We start from the raw sequence: 18401 nt of genomic DNA on the forward strand, positions 1-18401 counted from the left end.
GAAAAGGGGCACAAGGTGTCCCCTTCTAAGCTGCAATTCTGTGTCCAGCGAGTTGTTTACCTTGGTCACTCGCTGTCCAAGGAGGGAAGGCAGCTTACACCAGATCGCATCCAGCTAATTGCAAATATGCCAATACCCAAGACACAAAAGGAGGTGCGGGCTTTCATAGGCCTCACTTCATATTGTAGGCAGTGGATCCCTCAGTATGCATTTCTAGCAAAACCACTCATTCAATTGACAACACAGGAGGCAGCCACATCGACTGGCCTCCCTTGGACTCAGGAACATACACACGTTTTTGAAAGTTTAAAGAAAGCTTTATGTCAAGCACCTGTCCTAGCAACACCATGTTACAATAAACAGTTTACACTCTTTGTTACAGAACGCGAAGGTACCGCCTTGTCAGTACTCACACAGGAACAAGCAGGATCACACAAACCATGTGCTTATTTTTCTAGTACATTAGATCCCGTAGCTCAGGCTTTGCCTGCATGCCTAAAATCAGTGGCAGCAACAGCTTTAGCAATCAGACAAAGCGATGCCATAGTATTAGGACATCCATTGACAGTACAAGTACCACATGCAGTAGAGGTTCTTTTGAACCGCACACAAACACAACACTTGACTATAGCACGACTCACCGGTTACGAATTAACATTGTTTCAGCCACATATAGAAATCAGACGTTGTAGTACATTGAATCCTGCCACACTGTTACCAGTAAACGGAACAGACCCACTTGCACATGATTGTATTGAAGTTATCACTATCACGACGAAACCCAGACAGGATTTGACAGACGTTCCATTATCAGACCCAGACCTGACGTTGTATGTAGATGGTTCATGTATGAGAACAGGTACAGGAGAGTTAGTGGCCGCTTATGCAGTCACAACAGACGCTGAAATCATTGAAACAAATTGTATAAATACCTTGTCCGCTCAAGCAGCAGAGCTCATCGCTCTGACACAAGCCTGTATTCTAGCCACAAATAAAAAAGTCAACATATACACTGATTCACGTTATGCATTTGGAGTTGTACATGACTTCGGCGTGCTGTGGCGAGAGAGAGGTTATTTAACTTCTCACGGTGCCCACATTCAGCACGGACCCCTCATTCATGCCTTATTAGATGCAATACATCTACCCACTGCAATATCGATTATGAAATGTAAAGCTCATACGAAAGTTACTGATATCATTTCTCAAGGCAATGATCTAGCTGACAGAACAGCTAAACAGACTGCTCAAACTCAAACATCCGACATGACAAAGACAATAGTCCCGACACCAACACATTGCATGATGGTTAAGGATCCCGCTCTTGACGTAATTGACATACAGACACATGCTACTCCAGACGAAATAAAGAAATGGACTGAATTAGGAGGGATCCAAACGGATCAAGGATGGATGACAAAGGAAAAATCTGTGTGGTTCCTTCCTGATTCAATGGTCCACGTCGTTATTAACACTGTACATAGTCCAGCACATCTAGGAGAAAAAGCTATGCTAGACAGCATCCAACACATTTGGTTCAACAAACATTTACGAGCAGCGGCTAAACAAAAAGTCCGTACCTGTATGATCTGTTGTCAGTTTAACCCAGGAAAAAGCATTCCCGTAGAACAGGGTGGATTTCAGCCTCCTGATCACCCTTTTGAAGTCCTCCAGATGGATTATATCCAGATGGAACGATGTCGAGGATTCAAATATGTTCTCGTAGTTGTCTGTGCTCTTTCCCGTTGGACAGAGGCATACCCGGTTTCAGATTACACTGCCCCGACTACTGCCAAACAGTTAGTTCGAGAATTCTTCCCACGGTACGGTTTACCACGTGTTGTCTACTCAGATAACGGCCAGCCGTTCTCATCCGAACTAATGAAACACGTTTCACTTTTGTTAGGTTATCAGTGGAAGTTTCACTGTGTCCGACACCCCGAGGCAGCAGGTCTCGTGGAAAGACATAATCAGACCCTGAAAATTAGGTTGTCCAAAATTTGTAGAGAGAAAGGTGTCGACTGGGTAGTAGCTTTACCCGTTGCACTCTTTTACATGAGAATGGTAGCACACTCTCGAACAGGGCTATCCCCGTATGAGGTGATCTTTGGCAGACCACCAAATATGTGGGGGACGCCTATACCACGCAAAAGAACTGATATTGACTGTAATATGCTGACAGATTACTTGGCTTCCTTGATGTCTGCACTACAATCTTGTCGTTCACAGGTAGCTGCAGCTTTTCCCGACAACACTGAGGTGAAACCCCATGACGTAATTCCAGGAGATTTGGTCTTAGTGAGGAACTTTGATCGGAGGTCTCAGCTGGATCCTAGGTGGAGGTCGCCTCAGCTTGTATTACTAACGACGAGGACAGCCGTGAAGATCGAGGGTCGAAAAGGCTGGATACATTCAAGTCATATCAAGAAATTTCATGGACTACCATCAGATGTAAACGACACACCTTGCGTGTCTTCCCCGAGTGACTCTAAACTTCCTTTGGTTGAATTGAATAGTCGTGAACTATATAAACTAAAACTCAGGTCTAACCAGTCAGGCAATTTGATTGTTTAAGTCCTCTCCAAGGTGAAGCGGTCGAATTTGTCTCTGACATGTATCCCTTAGACCTGTACAGAGAAAGAAACAAAAGGATAAAGCTGAAACGACATGCGTACTGTAAATCACTGCGTAGTCATTGCACAGTGACGTTATTAATTCTGTTTTTCCTAAGTCTTTTAATAATCACTACAAGTATATTGTTACACATATATTATCCTATTTCTAGACATGTTTATAATGTTACTGCTGAACATTCTTTTAGTGAATTACCTCCGCATGAATTGTCATATAGATTTGCGCTGCGCAATAACACTTTTATTAGTATGTTACATCATTCCCATCAGGTTAGCAATGCTACAAATTGTTGGATATGTGGCCGACTCTCTCCCTATCAGAATTATAAAGGAATTCTACCTCTCTTTCCATACCCGTTCACACACAACGGCTCCTGTGGAGCATGGTTTAGTTTAATCAATTCCCTAGATTCGAACTCTACAGTTTATCAAGACAACGGGGTATGGGGAAATCTGAACTTAGTTTTACTTAAAGTCTGCCACCCCAACAAGGAGGGACTTCCCAAAAGAACAGGAACTGATCTAAGAAATGAAGTATATGGATTAGGTAATTTTACACTTAACCTCATGATCCTGAACGTTGAATCTGAAGCTACACCAATCTTGCCCGCCATGTCCGTATTCCCAGTAAAAGGGGAATTATGTATAAGAAAGAATGGCTCCATACACATGGGCCATAGTAAATGCACCACTGTAATAAAATTCAGTGATCAAGGCAAGTCTACATTTAGAGCTTCTCGTCATTCCTACTTTATATGTGGCCAGACCGCATATATACGCCTACCTCTAGATTGGGATGGGACCTGTTACATAGCATTCCTCCTACCACCTGTTTTCCTAGCTCCTCCTGATTATCATAGAAATACTCATTTAGTACACAATAGACAGCAGAGAGATCTCCCAATTGTCGATTACACTGAAACAGCATGGGAAAAATACACAGATTTCAATAAAGGTTTCTTTCCCTATATAGGTACCGTTACTAATAGTAAGCTGATACGTAGATTAACTAGAACCCTTGAAGCAGTAGTGAACGAAACTATTTCCGCCTTAGGCAATTTAACAGAAGAACAGTCTGCTATGCGGATTGTTGTGCTTCAAAATCGTCTTGTCCTTGACGTCATCCTGGCCGATAGGGGCGGAGCTTGTAGGGTCATCGGATCAAGTTGTTGCATTTTCATACCAGAAAATTCGCCATCTGTATATAAAGCCATAACTCGCCTTCATAAGATTGTAAGCCAGATACACCAGAATCCAGGCACCTGGACTTGGTCCGGTTGGTTTTGGAGTGTATTATCTACCTTTGGATGGAAGGTCCTATCCTTCCTAGGTATTGGCTTTCTCATACTATTCAGTTGCTGTCTATGTCTACAATGTGGACCAGCGATCTGTGGTCTGTGTGCCACATCGTGTATTCCACCACCAAGATTTCGTTCGTCCCAGAAGAAAAAAGAAGAACAAATGATGCTATATGAACAGATCAATGGATTGATGAAGATTGATATCTCTTGACGGGCAAGTAGGGGACAAGGAGGGAATGTGGAAATATGGATTTTTCCGATCAGTTATGTCCCCTATCTTGGACCCCAACGGTTTCATGTATGAATCATAAATACATGTATGTTCCCTCCAGTTCCAGTTATGAAGACGCAAACACATGTGTGTCCACCGCCAACATGCCCTCTTTCAGATCCGCCATGAATGGGCCGGATATTCCATTCCTAAGTACGAAAGGCCACCGGCTTTATATGGTTCACTTATGCCATTTTACAGTCCAGGCAAGTAGGCCCTGATTCTGCCATCAAGCTTTTCCTGCCTTCTGCCTCTGAGAGCTCCAGTCTGAGCCTGCATCTGTGACCGTGAACTTTGTCTCATTCCCTGCGCGGCTCACGGTGCCTGACATCAGCTTGTTGCCTGCCAAAAGCTGTATTTCACCTTCGAAATTATCTGCTCCGCTCCCTGCCCAATGCATTCCTGTCTAGTAGTTTAAGTAAACATTCTTCCAGCTACCGAGCAAAGGCCTGGCTTCTCTGTCTTTATGCAAGTAATTCATAGCCCTATTATCATGGAAGACTTCTGCCCTCGCATCTAGTGTAGACACTTAGACGCTTGTACACGCACTAACAGTCAGTATAGTCAGTATAGAATAAGATTCTACTCTAAGAGACCTCTCTTTTGGATAACATAGTTCTTTAAACATAGGATGTTAGATATGATTTGGGATTAGGTTGACTTGACCCTCCAGACATCTGTCGCCACATGTAGAGTTAAATGTCAAATCCCCTTCACCCCCTAGTCGCACGTCAATCATACGTCATGCTGCTACGCGCGCATTTCTGCCAAGTATTTCTACTGACATTGCGAAATTCTTTCATGGAACCACCCTATTATGACATCATACCTGATGACGTTCTTTAGTTACACCCAGTTACGCCCACTTTTGCTACGCATGTATGTTTTATCTCTACTATCAATTGTTACGCCTCCTGCATTTGCTTCACTGTAATGCCTATTGTATAAAAGTGATTACTTATCAATAAAGTGTGTACTTCACTTCCTGAACCTCCGTGGTGATGGAACCTGGAGTCCACGATTTCGAAATCGTCCATTGGAATAAAGCCCATTCCGAACCTCTAATATCACGGATTTTGCCTCTTATTTTACTGAGCTATATTTATTATTTTTCTGTATCAAATTAAGTCCCGGTAATTAAATTATTTACCACAAAATACAAGCAAGATCGAAAATCGAATTTCCTCAGACCCTCCTTTTGCCATTACTCAGGCAAATCCTAATTCATTGCTAGGTGAGCATTTTCCATTCTACACATTTCATTTAAGCAGGTATATGTAAGCTATCAATAGGGATACAAAGAGAACAAAGCATCGGGTCATAATTACCATTCAGATAGCAGAAGAAAGTAATGACCACTATTACAAACAGGATTATAATTTTTTTCACAACCCTAGGCAAAAGCAAATCCTAAAATTATTTAGCGAACCTTTTCAGGGCTCCTATGCATTTCAGTGACTATTGTATACTCAGGCGAAACAGTGGCGATCCTTATGAATGCTCTCAGGTGAAATGGAGATACTCTTCAACAAAGGATAGACTTCATTCTGCTTTTACTAAACAAAATACTACTCTAAAACAATGCCAGCAAAACAATAAGAATCAGTCTCCTAACACCCATTCTATGCAATTGCACGGGAACCGCTTGTGCAACCATAACTATGCCAAAGTCCGTTCTAAGCCTCTCTGGTAGGCTTCTATCGTCCATCAAATCTGCTTCTGTTGTTTTCTTCCGCATTGGGCCTCTTCATTCAGGCCTTCCATGAAAATAATGCTTCTCAGTATCCGTTGGGGTGCCCTCCTGGCAAACACTCACAGCTCACTCGAAAGTCTCAATGTCTCAAGGCAGTGCACCAATATATTTCCTCTGCGGCAGGCACTACAGATATTGTGCTCTTCGTTGGTCATGGGCACAGATCATCTTGTGCAGATCCAAGTACTATTAATTGGAAAGAGCAACAGACTTTCACGCTCAGCAACACTTTCAGGCTCCAACACTCGCTATTCAGTGTCAGAGGATGTTCGGGCTGCTCTTTCATTTAATTTTCCTTTCATCATGTAGTGCCTTAGATCCTCCGGTGCACTGCCCTTCCGTTGGAGCAAAGAAAAGAGGGGGGGGGGTGACCAAAACTCAGGCCAAGGGCCTCAAGGGACTGCACACTGTCAGAGGTTACCAGCACATGGCAGGTAGAAAACTGAAGCCTCAAACCAGCCCTGCTATCAACAACAGGGATCCTTCTCTTCCGCTCTTTTACACTGAAACTCTGGTTTTGTGATGTCCAATGCTGTCTGATGGAGCAAATACGATTCTTTGGAGATACCATTGATGGCGGGTTGGCGATCGCTGTCCAGCCTTGCTACTTTCTGGGTGCTGGGACTGTAGGGCCAAGACGTCCGCCTTTCATCTGTAGCTGTCACTGATGGGAATTAGGCTTAAATCAGTGTTCTGCAGGTTATTATGACTTAATTCCCGCAGAATCTAGTGACGTAGGGAATGTGACACAGTTGTTAGTTTCCTTCAGTTTAGTATAAAAACAGTTCATTGTATTTAACAATAGGACTGCAGGCAGGTGGCCTGCAATCTTCAAGGGAGTGGCCAGAAGCCATGGGATAGCTCTGGTTTAGAATGCACTGTCACTCTCATAAGATGCAAAGGCAAATGCAGTACTTCTAGTCCAGGGGTCTCCAACGAGTAGCTCGGGAGCCACTGGTAGCTCGCCAGTACCTTCAAAGTAGCTCTCTGAGGTGAAGTTAAGCCCAGAATCAATTTCTGAGTAGGTGCCTATTAAAGAAGGCAGCACTGATCATCTCAAGACCCTGAGAGTGACAGACAGCCAAACGTATCACAGTAACTCATACTAACACTCAAACACACAGTGTGCCAGCCTATAGGATCTGCTACATGACAGTCTGTATCCAATCTCAATATAATTAAGCCACAAGGAGATTGACCATGTTGCAGTCTCTCCTTTATCAGTCACAACATTTGTGTGAACAGTGCACCATCAAAAATGTATGGCAGCAGTAGCCTGAGCTGTAATCAGTGCTGACCCACCAAAATGTGGGACTGCAGGAGTCAGAGTGAAGATGTGTCAGTTTAGATGCATGATCAGCTCAAAACCTGAGGAGAACAGGGTATGATACAGACCAGAGAAATCTAATAGACTTTTAGAACAGATCACCATATTAAATGCTCCTAATAGAGAAAGAGGTTGCACCAAGGGGAGTGTGAAAAAAAAGAAAGTGCTCATGAGGTAGGACAGATATAAAGGAGGGGAATTCAAAAGGCAAATTCAATAACCAATCAATTAAACATTCTGGTATCATTAGTAAAACTGGACGTGGTTCCTAGTGGCACCAGTTTTACAGATAGGACAGTCCCTTATGGATTTACAAATATTCATTTCATGATTTTCTAATGGGATAAACATCTCTTAAATTACTACATCTGTGTGTTCCTACATTCCTTATCTAGAACACCTCAAAAGGGAAAACGCATGATACAAATTATCAGGGGCATGCAGATACCTCCCTTTAATAATTGTGCAGCAAGTGCACCATGCAATACACAGGCTAAACAATATCTCCTCATGATCACTGAGAATACCTGTCACCCTAGTCTAATAATTCTTAGGTCTCTGGTGTCTGATCTACAATTTTTCCTTTCCCTAGTCACCTGTCCGGAGGGGGCACTATACCCACTTAAAATCACAATCCTGCTACTCAGGACAGCAAATAAGAAACTCTTGGTGTCTCTTATGACTACATGTAGAAGTGCAATATCATAAGGAAAGTTAGGTCACCTTTAGCAAGGGCCACAGATTTATAGTTCATCCTTAGGGTCTAATCAGGGAACATCAATCTAGGCTGCTCGTCCCTTAAAGGAAGGAGCAGTAACATGACTAACTGCAGGTAACACACTTTTAATCCTGTATATCTCTTTTGTTTATTATTATTTTTTTTCAATACCATTATAGCCAAATAGACATGCACTGGTGAAGTGTTGTCTATCATATTCACAGCATGAAATATCATATCTGTGAAATTTAGTAACCAGAACAAGTCCAACCAACTGTTGCGTAGCGATGGGCATCGTCATGACCATCCCCTCACAACACAGGGGAGCTTGTAACAGTATTAAAAGCAAAAGCGTAAACACAACGCAAAAACAAAAAAAAACGTGCATAAAATAAAAACACACATGCCAAGCCATCAGGTATACTTGTTGTATACCAAGCACAGAAAGCATAGACAAATTTCAGTATCATATGTAAATGAACGGTGACACACAACACTATGTCATGCACTTTATGCACAATTAACCTACAACTCAACAACTAATATTCTGGCCTGCTTAATTTGTCAGGCTGCACAAAAATAAACACAAACATTTCTTTCCAAAGAAGTTATGCAAAAACACATCTGTTTCAACACACAGCTGACAGCACCTTCCTTTTTGCAATTTGCACATTGATTAGGTTCCACAGGGACATATAGAACACTCGTTCCACCACCTCATGATATGGACCATCGCTGTTTCGTTGGCTGTTAACCCCTGCTTTTTCACTACTCCTATTCACCTACTGTAACATTCTCAGTCCTTTCTAGTCTTCTCTCACCCTGATTTCCTGCCTATAGCCATTCAGGGCACTCATTTCACCATTATTCCTTCACAACTGACATCTTCGTCAAACCAACTCACGTGTCCAACTGTGGTCTTGTCAGCCCTCGAACCACCCAGAATAATCCATGAATGATCTGTGGGCAGAAGCAAAAAAAAAAATACACAACACAAAAAAGAAAAACACTTCACATAACACACAAAAATATCAACTATAACTTTTAATCAGGAGACAAAACATAATACACATTAACAAAACACACAAAAAATAAAATAAATACAAACCTAGTGGTACTTAACTGTAACCATCTTGTCAACTTTGCAATGACTAAAACATGTAAGCATGTTAAGCCACCTTAATTTTAACTGTCTAAAAGGAAAACATTTTCACAGACACTCTGTGTTCCCTTGCGCCATAATTCCTCCTGTGGAAAATGAATCTTAATTTGCTGATCGTTTTTACCTAGGCATGTAGCTCACAAAATTCTAAGAAAGAGCTTCATCTTACTTTTTGTCTGAGGCTAATGCCACATTTGTTAAATGAAGGCAACTACGTGGACATTATTTTTCAAAAGCAGAAATACCAATGTATCATTTTCTTCTCAGCACCCCTTTTTTTTTATTTTGTCTTGAACAATATGGGAACAGACAGGGCTCCGTAACGATTCTCGGCTGTCCTATCTTATCAGAAAAGCTAAAAATAGCACCTCAGCACCGAACCAGCCACTGCGAGCACTCCTGGCCCCCACCTCTTTCCAAGGCTCTCCTGCTGCAAGCATTACACATTTTCATGTCAGAGAAGCTTTCTCAGCAGTGATTTCACCTCCTGGTTTACTCGCTCCTATTTCTAGCCCCCACCTTACAGGCTTTAAGGTCAAAATCTGCCTTCAATTTCTGCATCGCATTCTGCGCTCTTTAGCCCTGTCTCTCTCCTCACCCTGAAGCTTGTCACAGACAAAAAAACCTTCCTAACTCTTCCTAACCTGCAATAATTAACCCTATTTAAAAACACATGTTATATATATATTACTTCTTTTAGGGGCTACAATTTATTTCTATTTTTAAATTATTGAAACATTTACTGTGAATAACTCACAGAACATAATAATATAACATACTAACTTTAGAACAAATGTTTGTTACTACCCTATGCAACGGTACTTAGTTCATCAACCTTAAAAGGATGAACGTCTCAGTAGGTCTAGCTAGAGTTAGAACCTTCAATCTTGATATTAAACTCAAACCTCTGCACTGGGCACATTGGCTCACTGAGACATTAAGAGCAACCCCAAATGGGAACAACCTGCAAATTTGTATTATACCTAAAAATATGCATTTACTGAAGCCTAAGGCACTTTAAAGCTATTGTAAAGGGCAAGAATGCTGTTTAAATAGTCTATTTTACCCAATTTCGACTTTGATATTTGGGGCACTTAAAAATAAATATCCTATAATTGTGCTACATATTAATCATCCTCAGAATGTTCTTTACAGATTGCAGAAATTGGATATTAGACATATCTCTTGCAAATCCTTTAGAAAAATGAGTTTTTTAAAGCCTGCGCCAAGTGAAATTCCATATACAAATGTCCTCATTATGCAGTACAACACAACTTAAATTAAAACCAAGAATATTCTTATAAAAATGCTTAAAGAGAGGAAACCCTTAATTGTAATGTCTTCCTGTAATACAAAATAATGAACCTTAGTTTTGGAACCTTTTTAAAACAACATTTTGAAATGCAAAGTTTCACCCGTGTTCAGCTGAGGGCGAAGTCCTTGCTGAGTAAACATTCCTGTCTATTAGAGCTGCTTGCTTAGCGACAATAAAAGCTTGTCTGTCAGTGTTGTAACATGAGTACGGTGGCAGTCTTTTTCAAACGAAGACATATCAATGCGTGTTGCGTTTGAGTTAGCAAAAATTTACTTCAGCTGAAGTGTTTGCCTGTTAATATCTAATACAATGTATGTATTTGTATTTGTATTTGTAATACAATGTATGTAAGTAAAAAAAAATACTATAAGTTTATTTTTCTACAAAACACACAATTTTGTTTTTGAGGCCATTGTATTCCTAGTGAATGTGAATTTTAATTTGATTTTTTAAGCATTTAACAGTTTGTACATGTGCATAATTATATAGCAACATATAGCTATTTAGCATATCACATGGTTCATTTCTCGATTTTTATTTAATTTCTACTTAATATTAATTAACTGACATTTTGCTTAACAGACTGAAAACATCAAGAAAAACCACAAACACACATTGAGCTCATTTCAGACATAAACAGAAAGGGGTCAAACACTCAGGACACACACATTTAACCCACAGATCAACACTTAGGACAGAAACAAAGGACAGCCCACAGACTGTACTTAAACCAAACCATTTGTAAATACTAGTTGCAAGTCATATTTACAAGAAACGCTTCTTAATAGTGTTCCAAAAGACTGCAAAAAAACCAGCCCAACAGACTGCTATATGTCCAAGAAGCCAAAATACACTCCATTCATAAGATTGCGCAGAACAAAGGATCCTTGTATGTATTATGTCCATATTTTAATTCCCTGGGGATACAGAATCACCAAGGAAGAAATATGTTTTTATACCTAAACCTATTTAGGTATTCCCTCAAGGGAGCCGGCTAATTTAATTCACATAGTTCCAACCGGAGGAATTGGACAAGAGTCCTCCAGCCGGGAATCCCTATCACAACCAAAACAACAAAACTTTCTAAACTTACTCAGACCAGGCATCGTTATTTCACTGGACTGTTCACAAACACCAAGGGGTTAAATCAAATAACACAGCACAAATGTACTCACCCCTCGGCTTCGGCTTTTGCAATAGCCGAGTCAAAGACCCAAATCAAACAAAATTGTGGGAGCTACCCACCAATACTTAACTAAGTGTCCTCTTACGTCAACAGAGGCCCGTCTAACGTCTCGCATTACCATACATCACCAAAAAGGGCCAAAGCAAGGCGGCAGTCAGGGCAGCAGTCAGCAGCCGTCAGGAAGGAGAAACCGCGCTGAAAAAGACCTTCGGACCACTTCGACATACAGGGGTCGCTTGACGTGGTTCGCGATTCCTCCAGAATTTTCTTGCGGGGTTCCTCACGACCTTCAGGCAAAACCGCTACCTCTGAAGCCGCCTCACAGAGGGCACCAATTGAAGAACCAGGGCCTTATAGGCCTGGCGGCGCAGGGTACGCCTTAATCTCCTGAGTTCACCTGCTTTGTTGAACAGAGACACAGGACACTCTGTTGAGCGTAGAAGATCAGGTTTATTAGCTGCAGCTAAGTACAGTTGTCCCAGAAGTACATTCAGTATGTTCTTAGGAGACTGCCACTTTACTCCATGGCGCACAATCTTTTATAGCACATAGATTCACCAAGAACACTCCCAATGCATACATGATTAGCCAATGAGAGGAGTTTGAAAACAAGGTATAACCAATGAAAAAAGTTTGAAAACAAGATATAACCAATGAGAAAAGTTTGAAAACAAGATATCAAGTAACCCAAATAAACCTCTTTTCCAACTATTTTTGTCACCCCTCCCCACAAGTTAATCAGTGGTAGTATCTACAACTCAACTTGCAGGTGGCAGGACACATTTGTATGCTTTGGAGGACAGTTGTGAAATGAGAGAATACAAGTAGAGAATAGCGAAGGCCAGAAGAGAAGATAAAGTCAGGAAAGAATGGTGCAAACCAACAGACAGTTGAGACAGGGATCAGTCGGACCAGACGGAGATTAGTGGGCTCAGCCAGTCCCTGACATCAGTCTTGTAAACAGAGGCAGGAGGTCATTTGACACGCTGCAGTGAGATCGGCAGAAAAACTTTGTTTATTGAGCTGCTTGAGTGAGGGCAACACAAAATGGCGGTGGAACACAAAATGGTGGCTAAATACAAGCAAGATCGAATTTCCTCAGGTGGATTGGTAAAAGTAGAGGTGTGGTTGAGGTAAGCTGGACGGGTGATGTGGAGAGCTTTGTAGGCGTGGGTGAGTAGCTTGAGCTGCATCTTTCCTGAACAGGGAGCCATTGGAGATTATTAAGGTGTGGAGAGATGTGGTTATTTCACAGGAAGTTCAGGATGAGTCTGGTGGCTGTGTTCTGGGTTGATTGGAGTCATCGTAGGACATGGGCTGGGATTCCGATGTAGAGGGTGTTTCCGTAATCAAGTCTACTTGTGATAAGAGCCTGGGTGACTGTTCGTCTACTGTGCCATGGGATCCACTTGAAAATCTTAAGTAGCATTCCTAGGATGTGGACGCATGATGAGGAGATGGCATAGATCTGTCTGCTCATGGAGATGTTGGTGTCCATGAGGATCCTGAGGTTCTTGCCATGGTCCGCAGGGGTGGGTGGGGGGCCAAGTTCGGGCGGCCATCAAGAGGCGTCCCAGGGGGAGTGGTTGTTGCCGAAGATAAGGACTTCGGACACTTATGAATGTAAAATTACTCGAGTGTAAACTTACATGTCTCCACCCAGTTTAATTACAGTTTAACAAAAATGAATGTTAAAATCATTTTTATATTTAAAACTGCTATTAATTTTTATTTTTTTTTAAATAATTATTACTCTAAAAATATATTGTATACCATTAAATTATATCTATTTATATTTTTAAATAGTTTAAATGATTTAATTTAACATTATTTCAAATGAGGCTCGATTTTAAGTCCCTGCCTCCATTATTTTCTATGTAAGGGTGTTGCAGAACCCGTGGTTGGCCTTGTGTGGTGCTGACTTACTCCGGCTCTGAGCTTGAGCAAGTATATCTCACTGTTGTAGGGCCTTTTTGGCTGTAATACTTTTAGAACTGCAGTTTGTGAGTTGCAACCGGCTTACTCTTTTGTGGATGGGTGAATGTGCCTCTGATACCCCTCTCTAGCACTCCCTAAACCCCTGCTTAGGTCAGGGTTTATAGAGCGCTGTTAATCCTCCTGAGGTTACTTCACTTCACTGAAGATGTGTCAAAGCCAGGTGCCTGGCTGTCAGATCCAGATGCATGGCTATAAATAGTGCAGCAGGGGCAGTAGCACTGGGCGTGTGGATATAAGGGGCCCCCTCCACCCTAATTAGTATCTGGTTTTTAGTACTGAATCAGAAAACAGTTGGGGCTAAATTCATTGCTTGCATTTGAGCCCATGGCACCCTTGGCAGGCCAGTGTCTATAGGGGTTAGAGTCTAAAAGGTAAAGAGGAGACCCCTATCCATCATTCTTCAGTCATTGCTAGAGAGGATGTGGCCTAACGGCTAGAGCGGGTGACCTCGAAACTGGAGAACCAGGTTCAAGTCCCGGTAAGGACGCTCATCATCCTGGGATTCTGGGTAAAACAATTAATCTCCACGTGCCTAGCAAAAAATGAACGTGTCGGTCTCTAATGCAACTGGTGCTCATGTAAAGCGCTCTGACACCCTGGGTCTAGTTATATTCTGTTCCCGTCTGACCTTGTTGACAGGCAGAAAACATTCATAGATTTTGGATTGTAGACATCATAGCAATACACAGTCATGAAATGACAGAAGAATAGATATTGATTTTATGCAGATCAAAGTGATAGCTCTAAATATCTGCTTGTTGAGGTATGACAAAATAAAGCTACAAACTCATCAGGTGATACTAGGAGATAGTAGAGGCGGGACTAGTGAATTGAAATATCCATTTGTCTAACCATCTGTCTGTAGTTCTGTTCATCAATTCAGCCATTTACACATCTGGTCCTCCTCCCGTTGGTGTCTCCTTCCATTCATCCATTTGACCGTCCATCTGCTCCTCCATCCATCCTTCCACCCACCTGCCTGCCCTTCCATCATTCCCTGTATCTCTTTACCCATCTCTTTTGTAGTCCTTCCATTTGTCACTCTGTCCATCCATCCCTTCACATGTCTTTCTGTTCATGCCCTCATCCATTAATCACCCACCCACCCACCCAACTGTCTGTCTCTGTGTCCGTCCATCCATCTGATCATCTGGACTTCCTTGCATTTCTCCATCTGTCCTTCTTTCCATCCAACCATCCATTCTGCATGGTATGTATAACAAGCGACATTATTTTTATATTCATGGTACAACACATCGACTTCTTTCTGTTGTTTCTCAACAGCTGATCGGACTTCTGCGCACAGGAGTAAACATTCTTCTAATCCATGGTTGATCCTGTAGGTTTGTGAAGGAGCAGGTGAACTTTAAAAATTATAACTATATAGTTCACAATGCAATCAGAAGAGAGAGAGAGAAAAGAAACACTATTAGAGACTGGGGACCCTATTCACAAAGTACGTTCTGTAGGACGTGTAGTAGAACCTCTAATGTACTACACAATGCTATTCACATACCTACATGTGTACATTTAGCCTCTCCTATCTTTTTCTGTGTGGACCCTCCCAACTGCACAGTCATGTCACACATATGTCTAAGTTTTTGCAGTAAATGTGGGAGGGACAGAATTAAGTGACTAGAAAACGGGGAATGCTTCAGAATAAATGGAAGGGGTTATGGGAGGTGTTTACGGAAGGCAAGGGATTGGCTTAGCGAGGGAGGTGCACACACTCAAAAAAAGTAAGCCCATTGCTATTCACAAACTACACCTCTAGAGTTACTACAGACAAAAATGGTTAAAAACTGTGGTAAACGTACTCCAGCTCAGATCTATAGTAAGATAAGCACCACACATGGGCAACCACTAGCGCTGCAACACCATTCCTTAGAAAATAATGCCCGCCAGAGATCTCTCTATTGCAAACCTTTAAGGAAAAGTAAAATAGCTTATTAAACTTCAAAGAAATAGTAAAAATATTCTTATGTTAAATATCAATATTTATTAATTTGATATATTTATTAGAAATATAGAACAAAATTAAAAATGCTTCAGCACTATTAACCTAATTTTAAATTCAAGAGTAAAATATTATATATATTAAATTAAATTAAAAAAATATATATATTTTTTTTTAATAAAAAAGTCCCATCTAAAAAATTTAATATTTTTATTATGTTTTTAATAATGCATAAATAGCATGTATAGAGTTGAATAAAACACATTTTTCAGTATTGTTATCTTCATTTTTAAATTGAAAAAGCTTATTAAAATATTTTAGAATTTAATAATGAATATATCAATATATTTTATTTCTAGATAAATGTTCTAATATGGTTAATTATTTAGAATAATTTAATGTATCTTTACATTTTTTACTGTAGGGTTCTATTTTAAGGCCCTGCCTCTATTGTTTTCTATTGTAAATGTGTTGCAGTATCAGTAGCTGGCCATGTGTGGTGCTTGACTTACTACTGTTCCTTTTTAGCTGTTGTAAGTTACACTCTGAAATTTGGCCCACCCCCTTTTCAGCGGGTCTAGACATATAAGTGTACACTTTTGAGTAACTATCCACTTGTACATACATGGTGAATAGCCAAAAGAGGTAAAGTAACTCTGAAGTGTAAGAGTAAACTAACGTGTAAATTACTCACAAGTGTAAATTACCTTTGTGAATAGCCCTGTTTGTGCTTTGGATTTGGGGAAGGTGGTGTCACACCAATAAAGAGGATTCTCTGTAGAAAAGCTATTGTTGTCAAAGTATTGGGGTATTTCCTGAAAATGTAACCGCAACACTTCTCTAATAAGTTTTGAATGCATAACAGGAGTTTCATATTTTAGCAAAATTGGAGGGCATGTATTTCAATATTTATTATTGCAGTGACGGTAAACAATGGTATTGAAACAACATATGAAGAAATGTATTTCAACATGAAACACTACAATGACCAATTGGCACTGGGACATGAGAATATGGGCCATCAAGCCAAGTCTTAGATTACATTGTGATCAACTGCAAACAATATTACTACAAGGTTCACAATCCAACTGGAAACCAAAAAGAGAGGTTGGACTGCATTGCAACCAAGAAATACAGCCTAAAAGTTGTTAACTATGGTTTATTTGAGTGCACCCACAATGCATGATAAGGATTATGACGGACAGTAAATTAGACAGGCTCAAGGGGAAAGTTCTGTCATTCTGAAATGTTGCGCCTGTCATGGTGAAGACCTGCTCAGGCAATGCTCTGTTATTGGACTGTGCATTCTTCAGTGACTGCAGGCAATGCTCTGTTCTTGGACTGTGCAGGCTTCAATGACCGCATGCAATGCTCTGTTGTGGGATGGTGTAGCCTTCAATGACTGCAGGCAATGTTCTATTCTTGGACTGCGCAGCCTTCTATGACTGCAGGCAATGCTCTTCTCTTGGAATATGCATCCTTCAATGACCGCAGGCAATGCTCTATTTTTTGACTGTGCATCCTTCAATGACCACAGGCAATGTTCTATACTTGGACTGTGAAGCCTTCAATGACTGCAGGCAATGCTCTGTTCTTGGACTGTGCATCCTTCAATGACCGCAGGCAATGCTCTGTTGTTGGACTGTGCAGTCTTCAATGACCGCAGGCAATGCACTGTTCTTGGACTGTGCATTCTTCAATGACCGCGGGCACTGCTCTGTTCTTGGACTGTGCAGCCTTCAATGATTGCAGGCAATGCTGTGTTCTTGGACTGTGTATCCTTCAATGTTCACAGGCAAGGCTCTGTTCATGGACTGTGCAGCCTTCAATGACCTCAGGCAATGCTCTGTTCTTGGACTGTGCATCCTTCAATGACCGCAGGCAATGCTCTGTTCTTGGACTGTGCAGCCTTCAATGACCGCAGGCAACGCTCTGTTCTTGGACTGTGCAGCCTTCAATGACCGCAGGCAATGCTCTGTTCTTGGACTGTGCAGCCTCCAATGACCGCAGGCAATGCTCTGTTCTTGGACTGTGCAGTCTTCAATGACCTCAGGCAACGCTCTGTTCTTGGCCTGTGCATTCTTCAATGACCGCAGGCAATGCTCTGTTCTTGGACTGTGCAGCCTTCAATGACCGTAGGTAATGCTGTCTTCTTGGTCTGTGCACCCTTCAATGACCGCAGGCAATGCTGTGTTCCTGGACGGTGTATCCTTCAATGATCGCAGGCAATGCTGTGTTCTTGGACTGTGCAGCCTTCAATCACTGCAGGAAATGCTCTGTTCTTGGACTGTGCATCCTTCAATGACCGCAGGCAATGCTCTGTTCATGGAATGTGCATCCTTCAATGACCGCAGACAGTGCTCTGTTTTTGGACTGCGCATCCTTCAATGACCGCAGGCAATGCACTGTTCCTGGACTGTACATCCTTCAATGACCACAGACAGTGCCCTGTTGTGGGACTGTGCATCTTTCAATAACTTCAGGCAATATTCTATTCTTGGACTGTGCATCCTTCAATGACTGCAGGCAATGCTGTGTTGTGGGACTGTGCAACCTTCAATGACTGCAGACAATGCTCTGTTGTTGGATTTTGCAGCATTCAATGACCGCAGGCAAAGCTGTGTTCTTGGACTGTGCATCTTTCAGGGACTGGAGGCAATGCTCTGTTCTTGGACTGTGCAGTGCAGCCTTCAATGACCGCAGGCAATGCTCTGTTCATGGAATGTGCATCCTTCAATGACCGCAGACAGTGCTCTGTTTTTGGACTGCACATCCTTCAA

General features: G+C 41.6%; 1 protein-coding gene across 3 annotated transcripts in view; it reads right to left on the bottom strand.

Moving 5' to 3' along the window:
* The window catches only part of LOC146809046 (free fatty acid receptor 2-like), a 163176-nt gene that overhangs the window by 48579 nt on the left and 96196 nt on the right, over positions 1 to 18401 (bottom strand). Inside the window, exon 2 of one of the 3 annotated variants that reach the window (XM_085615853.1) lies at positions 8908 to 8963. The exons of the other annotated variants lie outside the window; for them this stretch is intronic. The gene's annotated coding sequence lies outside the window, so the exon portion shown is untranslated. The remainder of the gene's footprint in view (positions 1 to 8907; positions 8964 to 18401) is intronic. 3 annotated transcript variants of the gene reach the window in all.

Source organism: Triturus cristatus, chromosome 7, assembly GCF_964204655.1.
Source record: "Triturus cristatus chromosome 7, aTriCri1.1, whole genome shotgun sequence".
Lineage (NCBI taxonomy): Eukaryota > Metazoa > Chordata > Amphibia > Caudata > Salamandridae > Triturus > Triturus cristatus.